Consider the following 8,993-nt stretch of genomic DNA (forward strand, 5'->3'; position numbering starts at 1 on the left):
CTGTTTGATTATTACCGGTTATTTGACATCTATAGACAAAATAACTGGAGGGTTAATAATTATTCAAGTTAATACGATATTTTTATTCTTGTGCTAATGCATTATAAAAGCAAAAAAGGAAATTTTCCATTTGATTATTTTGTTTTAGCTCAGCTTCATAGGAAATTTATCAGGAAAATGTAGTCACTTTTTAATGAGTGAAAACATGCTAGAAAAATGATAGATTCTTAAACATCTTTTCACAATATTTAAAATATCAGTCCAATGTTAGAAATTTTGAAGTTTATAAATAAGCAATGTTTCTAATCAAATAAAGACATCATGCTTTCTTTTGCCAAATTTTCTTTTCTGGAAATTTTCCTTTTTGGAAATTCCTTTTCTCATGCTTTCCTTTTTGGGACTCTTCAAGCTTACTTTCAAAATGAAATCTTAAACACATGAGAGAAAATATGTTCTAAATTCCAAGGAAAACTACAGAATTCTTGGTCTTAATAATTAATAATAATAGCCCCTATTAATGACCCATTAGTGTCAGATCCTGCACTAAGTAATTTGCAGATATTCTATTTTGTCCTTGCAATAATCCTGTGAAGTGGCTATTATTTCCATTTTACAAACAAGGAAATTGAGGCCCAGAGAAATTAGGTAACCTAGATTAGGTCACAAAGTTAGTATGTAAAAAGTTTGAAATTTGTACCCAATCTGGTCTATTCCAAAGCCTTATGTTTATAACCTCTACCCTAGTCTCACTATCAATAATTAATCAATCAATAAACCTTCTCTGGATACTGGAACCTCAGATTTAATTATGATTGTAGGCCCCTAGTTGATATGGGATCAATTAAATTTATAAAAGAAATTATAAACAATATACCTCATGGCTCTGATATAGCATTCTGTTGCCTTTCCACTAGGGAATTGATCGCATACTTAGCCAAATATGATCAAGGGAAATCTTTTTTCTCATCTATCTCATATCCATTAATTTTTTATACTAGGGTAGATACATATATGCACCATGTCTCACATTAGTCTATGTTGGTCTTCTTTAAAATGATATATCAGGGTTTTGATAATAATACCTGAGAACACTCAGTTCTCTGTTAACTCTCTTTAAGTCCACAGTTTTATATGATATACCAAAAAGTGAGATTGTTTTCTCTGCAAAATGCCCATTACAGCTTCCAATTACCTGGAAGTGGTTTGTGCCTTTACCCTGCTTTATGATTTTTTAAAATCTTAGCTAGGAGAGAGTTCAAAGGTTTCATAGATATCCTGATGGGAATTTTTTTTTTAATCCCAACTTGAGCATCACCCAAAAAAAGTATCCCCACTCAGCACAAATTGTATGTACTCCTCTCAAATATCTTTAAAGTACTGCTACTTTCCAATGTAATCATGATCATCATTGTTATCCAGAATCTCCAAAAAGGTAGCATATTCTGTTGAAATAAATAGACCTCAAAATTTACCAATGCAAAATCCACAGAAGTATGTGTTTTCTCATGTCACAGTCCAGGGTGGGAATTTCAGATCAGAGACCATTCTTCTCTATGAGTGATCCATAGATTAAGATTCCTTTTATCTTGGGACATTTTATCTCCAAAGGACTGCTCAACTACATCAAGCTGGCAGAAGGGCATGAAGGAGCTATGATGGCTTGTTAAAGGTCTTGGTCTTGAAGTGGAACATAGCACTGTAGCTCACATGCAATTGTCAAAAACTTGTTACATGCCACACCTAGCTGCAAAGATTACTGGGAAGCCAACTCCAAGATGCAGCTTTATTACTATGGGGTAGAGAAACAATTCTGAGGGACAGCTAGCTATCTTCCACGCAGAGTAACACAGAAGGAGAATAATCTGATGAAGTGATTAAGTAGACCACACAGCCCTGAATCTAACCTTGAAATTCCTCTGCTCCCTGGAAGTTATTTTGCTGATTACCACTGAAAACAGTCTTAATGACTTTAGGGAAAGTTTGGCAACTGTGAAAGAACTAAGCTTTCTTAAATACTTGTAGGATAGCCAAGACAAGGTTAGAAGATTTGAACAAGAATTTACTGAAGAATAAAGAAAGCAGAAGTAATACAATCAGAGAAAATAGCATAAATAAAAAATAAACTAACCGAGATAAATCCTGGGGACCTGCAGCTTGTCTGCTGGTGTTTTCAAACCAAGAGGTAATTTTTAACCTCCCACAAATGAGATGTTTCCTATTAGTCATAAGAAAATATACAACATGGAGGTCAGAAAAGGTGTGTGGAGCTTTCTTACCTAATATCCAAGGACTCACATCTCAACTTATGTTCATGGGCTCTGAGGACCACCTCTTTTGCCACAGTAATTCACTGTGGATATAGTAAATAACCACACCCTTTATAGAAGGAATATTCCCTTAAAACAAATAGGGAATAATTTCTTTAACTCTTTTGACTGGCCAAAAATCTACCTAGGATTTTTATTTACCTGGCTCCTTTCCCAGAATTTGAGTTGGTTGACATTGGGAATTGTGTCTTATTCAGCTTTGTGTCCCACCTCATACCTACTATGCCTACCACATGGCAGGTTCCAAACATTCTGAGTCATGCATATTGAAATAATGTAGTATACACAAAATGTATGGAAGTAAATTCCCCATTGCCTATAGGATGAAAGTGCAAAATTTATAAAATTAATTTTATGAAGCCCTTCTCCAATTGGTTCCATCTTTTGAATCTACTCTACTAGTATTCCTTCCAAGAACCCACTACTCCAGCAGATCCACTTAGCTCAGAAAACTCCATTTGCCTTATGACCAGAGGGGGAGAAAATCTTTAATAATGAACTGTGAGCCAAAATGAAGTACTATTATTTCCATAAAAGAAATCTTTGCATATAAAAAATTATTATAGCATAATGAAATAATATTTTTAAATCCCTTAATTTAACATTTTCAGAATGTTTTCAGAAGTTGTCTTGGTGACTTAACAATTGGGATTTGATGAAGCTACTTCTTAAAATCAATATTCTGCATACCTGTTGTTTTCTTTCACTTCTAATTAAATATTGATACGTTGTTATCACAATGCTGACCTTCATATTCAAAGCTGGTACTTTTAACCTGCCAACACAGTAGGTCACATGCTTTGAGCTGTTTTTCCAGCTATCTTTACTCTTTTACCTTGTCTTTCTAATGACTAACAGGAGGCACTTATGGAATGGCTGACCACTGTTAAGGACAAAAACTGTGACAATTGAGGATAATGAAAATAATGGGTTCACAGGGTTAAACCCATTACGTTGGCCTCATTAACACCATATTCAAATCAACTAAGCTAATCAAGCTTATCACATTCACATATTTTCATATACAGTTTGGACACTAGACAAATATGTACCAAGTATTATTTTGGGCATTAATTTTTAGAATTGTTCTTTGCAAGACCAAATTTGGTCTAGCCCCATTTTAATTTACTCATGATATTTGTTCTCATCATATAAATTCTCATTTCTAGAAAACTACAGCTCTAACACTCCATGGAAAGTGCTATACCCAAACACAGAAATCCAAACTTTCTCTGGTAGGCTAGAAAGGGAAAACTCCAGAAGAATGTTTTTTCTTCCATAGGCTCACTGACATAGCTTGATTTTTATTAGCTATTGTTTTCCTTGTACTTTCCCAAAAATATTTGGTATCCTTTGTTCATTGGATTATTAGAAAATACAAAAAATAACATTCCAGATTTTGTCAAAGTATTTACTCATGAAGGAAACAATGGGTCACTTTTGCTACGAAACACCAAGTGATGGTAAATAGCTTCCAGGCACTGACAAATCTAAACTCAGATTTGTAACATGGGCCCCAAGCTGTTCTTTGGGGTCTCCCTTTTCCTTTGCCTGGCAGAATCAAAGCATTCCATGCTGGCCTTTGTCCCAGGAAAATTCTCCTTAATCATGCAACTACCTGTGTGCCTTCTGGAAAGATAAATCTCTTCAGATAGATAAGTAATGGTAAAGTAATATAAAGTGAGGAAATCCTGTGGTGAAATTTGTAGTTAAGAGCTAACCAGGAAACACTTTGTCCACAGTGCTCAGTGTGCCAGTAGTCCGTGTTCCCCTGACAGCAGTCCAGAATGTGGCGGTGTCACTTCCTTCTGCTGTCGGCCATTCTCTTCTGCACACAAGTCTTCTTAGACAGAATTTATAGGACACTGGAAATCAAGTAACATAGTCCCCTATCTCAATTCTTCCAATTCTCTATCAAAACTCCAAACTCAGTAACTTAGGAAACCAATGTTCTATTAATACTTCGCTCAACAGGAAGAAGTGGACCTTTTATTTAAACCAAGCTTACATGCAGACACTGGACATTTTATTAAGAGGCCTCTGAATCTTCAAATTGCTAGACAGGACTTAGCCAGTTAGAAAAAAAAAATCTTCAATTTTTAATAATAGAGTTACTTCAAGAATGTACCTTGTAAAGACATAAAATTAGGTTTATAAAAGTCATATTGTTAAGCTCTGTGAAACTCCAAAATTAAATCTGTCTTAAACCATTTCCTATTATATAATATCACCATTTTTGAATTTGCCATTTTTAAGTAGAATAAAGAAATTTTTACAAAATGGTTGTGAACACAAAAATTATATTTTTTTTCCCTGGAGATTTTAGACTTCCAGTGTAACCTAGATATCTCCATTTGCAAAAGTTCAGGTTTCTTAATATTAGTCTCAATATTTTATTTGAAATCAAAGCCACTCTTCATGCTTGTTTTTTTTAAAGTGTGTTTCCATTTAGTTTATCTTCAATTAACTCCCTTTTTAAAAAAGGAATTCTATTTTTCTTTGTTGAGAGGAAGAATTCAAGATAATATCCCTGAGTTGTTAACGTTCAGTCCAGAAAGGTTTTTTTCCTTCCCAGTGCTGACCTTTGTTATGCCGTAGTTATAGCAACAAGAAGAGTTCCTTCTGTCTGTCTGTTGTGTTCTCTTTCCAAACTAATGACAGTCTTTTATATGCTGTTGTGTAGTATGGGGAATGCTTTACGTGCATTGATTTCTTGATTTACTGATGCATTTAGCTAAACCAGCAATTTGAATGGAAATTTTTTAAATAAATGCAATTAATTGAAATGGAATTTGCACATTGTATATGTTATTTATGGAATACAGATCATTCATTTAGGCATTTTTCTAGATTGTCTTTGAGCTTCCCTGACCAACTTGCAGTTTAACTTCTCAATGATGAAGTTTATTTATCCTATCATTATATCTTCTAATCGAAACAGAAAGAAAGCAAAAAGAGAGAGAGAGCCCCTTCTAGGGGAGTAACATGGTGTAAGAACACCTAGTTTTTCTGCCAACCTGGGTCATACAATCATTATGACCTTGGGCATTCTACCTCTCATTTTACCGATCTGGAATATCAGTTTAATTATAGTAATTACCTATCTCACAGGGTTTGTGAGGTTTAATTAGTGTTAGCAAAGTGTTGTAGCTATTTAGTAGAGCAGTACTATAAAAAGCAAACTACCTGCAAATCACAACTATGTTCTCCCCACATAGTACTTAATTTTACACAATCCTTTCCTTTTTCCTTCAGAGTTAATTTAACATTTATTGCTTTTTTTTTTTCTGTTCACTCCATATCTACATCTATGGTCTTTGCTACTTGAGACTTACTTTGGATGTAAAACGTAGCCTCTGTCCCACTTTTGTTAGATTGCACGATCACCTCCAGGAGCTCAACATTTCTGAATCTAACTGGATTGGGATTAACAGTAGTATCTGAGCAAGTAGCTGTGGCTACATACTTCCTTTAAGTCCAGTTATAAACTGCCAGTTAACAATTTGAGTTTGGTTCTCAAATACCTTTTGTTTGGAACCATGGTGTTAAACAAACTCAATTAGACTTCCAGTTTTTTTCATAAGTTGGAGTTCTGAAAGTATTGTGTCTACATTCCATCCTGGAAATAGTAGCTATAGCTATTATTAGTGATGGAGTCTCTAGTTTGCTGGCACTTTTAGCATTCCCTGCTGTCTGACACTTGCCCACCTAAGCATTGGAATTTGTAACTCAAGGCATCTAAGTACGCTTGTGCTAGCTGTTCACTGCACAACAATGCCTAGCCAAATGGGCAAGTAGGAGCTGGAATCCAGCCCATTGCTTTGCTTGCCAAGCCATGTTCTGGTGGGTCTAATTTGCAAAAAGGCATTCTAGGGGCTAGAAATGGCCTTATCAGTATCCCCATTATAGGCCAATTAAGTAAAGCAATGAACATTGCAGCCACCTTTATTCATATTAAAAAGTTAGCATCTCATCTTTGAAATTATATCCCACAAGATTATATTTAGATTAATATTAAAATCGTATTCAGTTTTATCCTTATCCCTTTTTTGTGAACCGATTTCACCTAAAACATATTCTAATATGAACTAATTTTCAAATAGGATGTAAATAATATGAAATTTTCAATTGTATGAACTCATTACCACTGAGTCAGGAGTTATGTTTCATTGAATATCAACAAAATGACTAGTAATGTGAATTGGATCGTCGTAATAACATTGTATTTCTTTCTTTGGGAACAACTACTCTTTAAAAAGAGGGAGACACTGTTCAGACCCCAGTTCTTTCTGTTATCTGCTAACATTTTATAATGGTAGCACTGCTTGAAAGAGCAGTTGTTTTTACCTATTTGTAACTTGGCTCTTTTAAAATGCATGATGATACGATGGCACTTCCTTTAAAATGTTTCTATTTTAAAACATATCCTATTCCTGTAATTCTTGGCTACTTTATATTAGTGAAAAAGAAACAACTCTGTTACCTAATGGGAACACTGATTGATTTACATACCTTTCTTTAGCAAGTATCAAGAGTCCAAAATTTGAAGAATGTCCAACAAAAGCTAGCCTCTAGATATTTTACTGCATGCTAATCTCCTTGCAGAGGAAATCCAGACAGGTATATTCATTCGTTATAGAAAACAAAATAACTTTATTCTTTAATAAAGAGTAGATAGAAAGAAGGTTTTGAGAATTCTGAGTACATGTAAGAGAAAATTACTCAAACTGGCTTAAATGATGAGGTCTCTTGTAGGGCAGACTCCAGGCAAGGAACAACCTGTGTGGCTTATAGATGTCACACATAATATAGGCTTCTTCCATCTCTTTGCTCATCATTCCTATTATCTTATTTTTTCCTTCAAGCAGTACCCTCACAGTTACTGCTCCAACATCATAATCTATGCATAAAAAAGCATTTGGGAAAAGAAAAGGACTTTCTTTTTTTTATGGGTTTTTGTCTTTAGAGTGAGGAACTTTCCTAGAAGCACCATCACTGACTTCCGCTAAGATCCAATTACCCAAAATTGAGTTACCTGATGACACATAAACCAACTATTTTCAAAGAGAATGAAATTGTCTTATTCTTAATAAGTATCTACCAGCCCTGGAACTAGAGGTCTAATCATTCTGAAACACACGACGGTGTGAAGGATAGGAAATACCTGAACATAGCCATGATTTGTTTAAGAAGGAAGAAGAAGATAGGGGATTGGATGGTTGTTGGTGAGTCCAGTATCAGTGTCCATTGTCTTATATAAGTCTATTATCACTTGATTTTTATTGTCTTAGAAAAACTAACCAGCCCTAAATCTCATGAAGCACGCCAGATTACATATAATAAGAGAAAGTCAGTTTATGGATGCCGGCTCTTTATTATGAGTTAATTAATGAATTATAATTTCAGCCATGAATGCCTATAAGCAGGATTTATTTTTAGCAACATGGCTTTCCTGGCAAAGTTTTGATTTACTGACCTATCTTTATTGAAACTTATCTCATGTTCATCATTACGGACCTTTTATACTATGTTAGATAAATCAGGGAGTATCTGAGCTTGATCTACAAGGTATAGGGCTATAGGATGTGAGGAGAAAGCAAAGAGAATGAGGAAGTTAAAAGAAATTAAGAGAAACAATTTAAAAAATGGCAAGGTACATCTATTTCCATAATTAAGTACATCTTGTATATTTTCATCTTATACATTCTACTGGCCGTTACAACTATTACCTTAACATATTTGCAAGTAATCAGAAGCAAAGTAAATAGCCAGTCCTTAAAATTTCAAGTTGATCCCCAAACTGACTCAAATTTGCAAAAATCTGGCATAATTTAAAAGTAAATAAATAGAAGCAACACTTAGCAGAAGGTTCCTAACATAAACAAAGCTGTGCACGTTTTGTTTATTTATGGGATCTATGCAAAGTGTCATATTCATTTAAAAATATTCAGCACGAGAGTGATTGATTTTAAAAATTGAATAGAATTAAGAAACATAGGCATTCTTTAAAATTTAAAGTTCTGTAAAAGAAAGAATGGCTATTTTTTCTAGTATTATACTTGGGAAAACATTTTTCTCCTTTATGTCTGTTCAGATTTTTTTAAACATTGACTGTGAGAAAAATAGCCAGCATTTTATTCAAAAGTGCATTTTAATTGGGATATAGCAAACCCCAATATTCATGTAATACCTGTATGTTGCTCCAGATTGTGTTAAATATTAAGTATGAAATCTCCTAAATTAATCTTTTTTATTCAATATATTTTTATAGCATTCTTAAAAGACAAAACATGTTAAAATCCCTATCCTTATAGAACTTATATTCTACTGTCATCTTAATTCAACTAATAGGCATTTACTCTTTCTTTCCAGCCTGGATTATTCTTTATCATATTTTAATTGAGTAAGTATTTTTTGAACACGTTATATGCATGACATAATGTCAAGTACTGAAGGAATGAGAAACTTCTTTGAAAAACTAATAATTTAATAGAGGGTACTCAGACAGGAAACACACACAGTTCTAATATTACACTTATCTCACGTCTTCTATAAAAAGAAGAATTTAAGTAAGTAGAGTGTAATAAAAACCAGATCCTGAAAATTTCTATATTGTAAGTATCAATGTAGTGCATTAAAAGCAACAAGGAAGGACTGGATAATTTG

Source organism: Gorilla gorilla, chromosome 3 (assembly GCF_029281585.2).
Source record: "Gorilla gorilla gorilla isolate KB3781 chromosome 3, NHGRI_mGorGor1-v2.1_pri, whole genome shotgun sequence".
In the NCBI taxonomy this organism is placed as follows: Eukaryota; Metazoa; Chordata; class Mammalia; order Primates; family Hominidae; genus Gorilla; species Gorilla gorilla.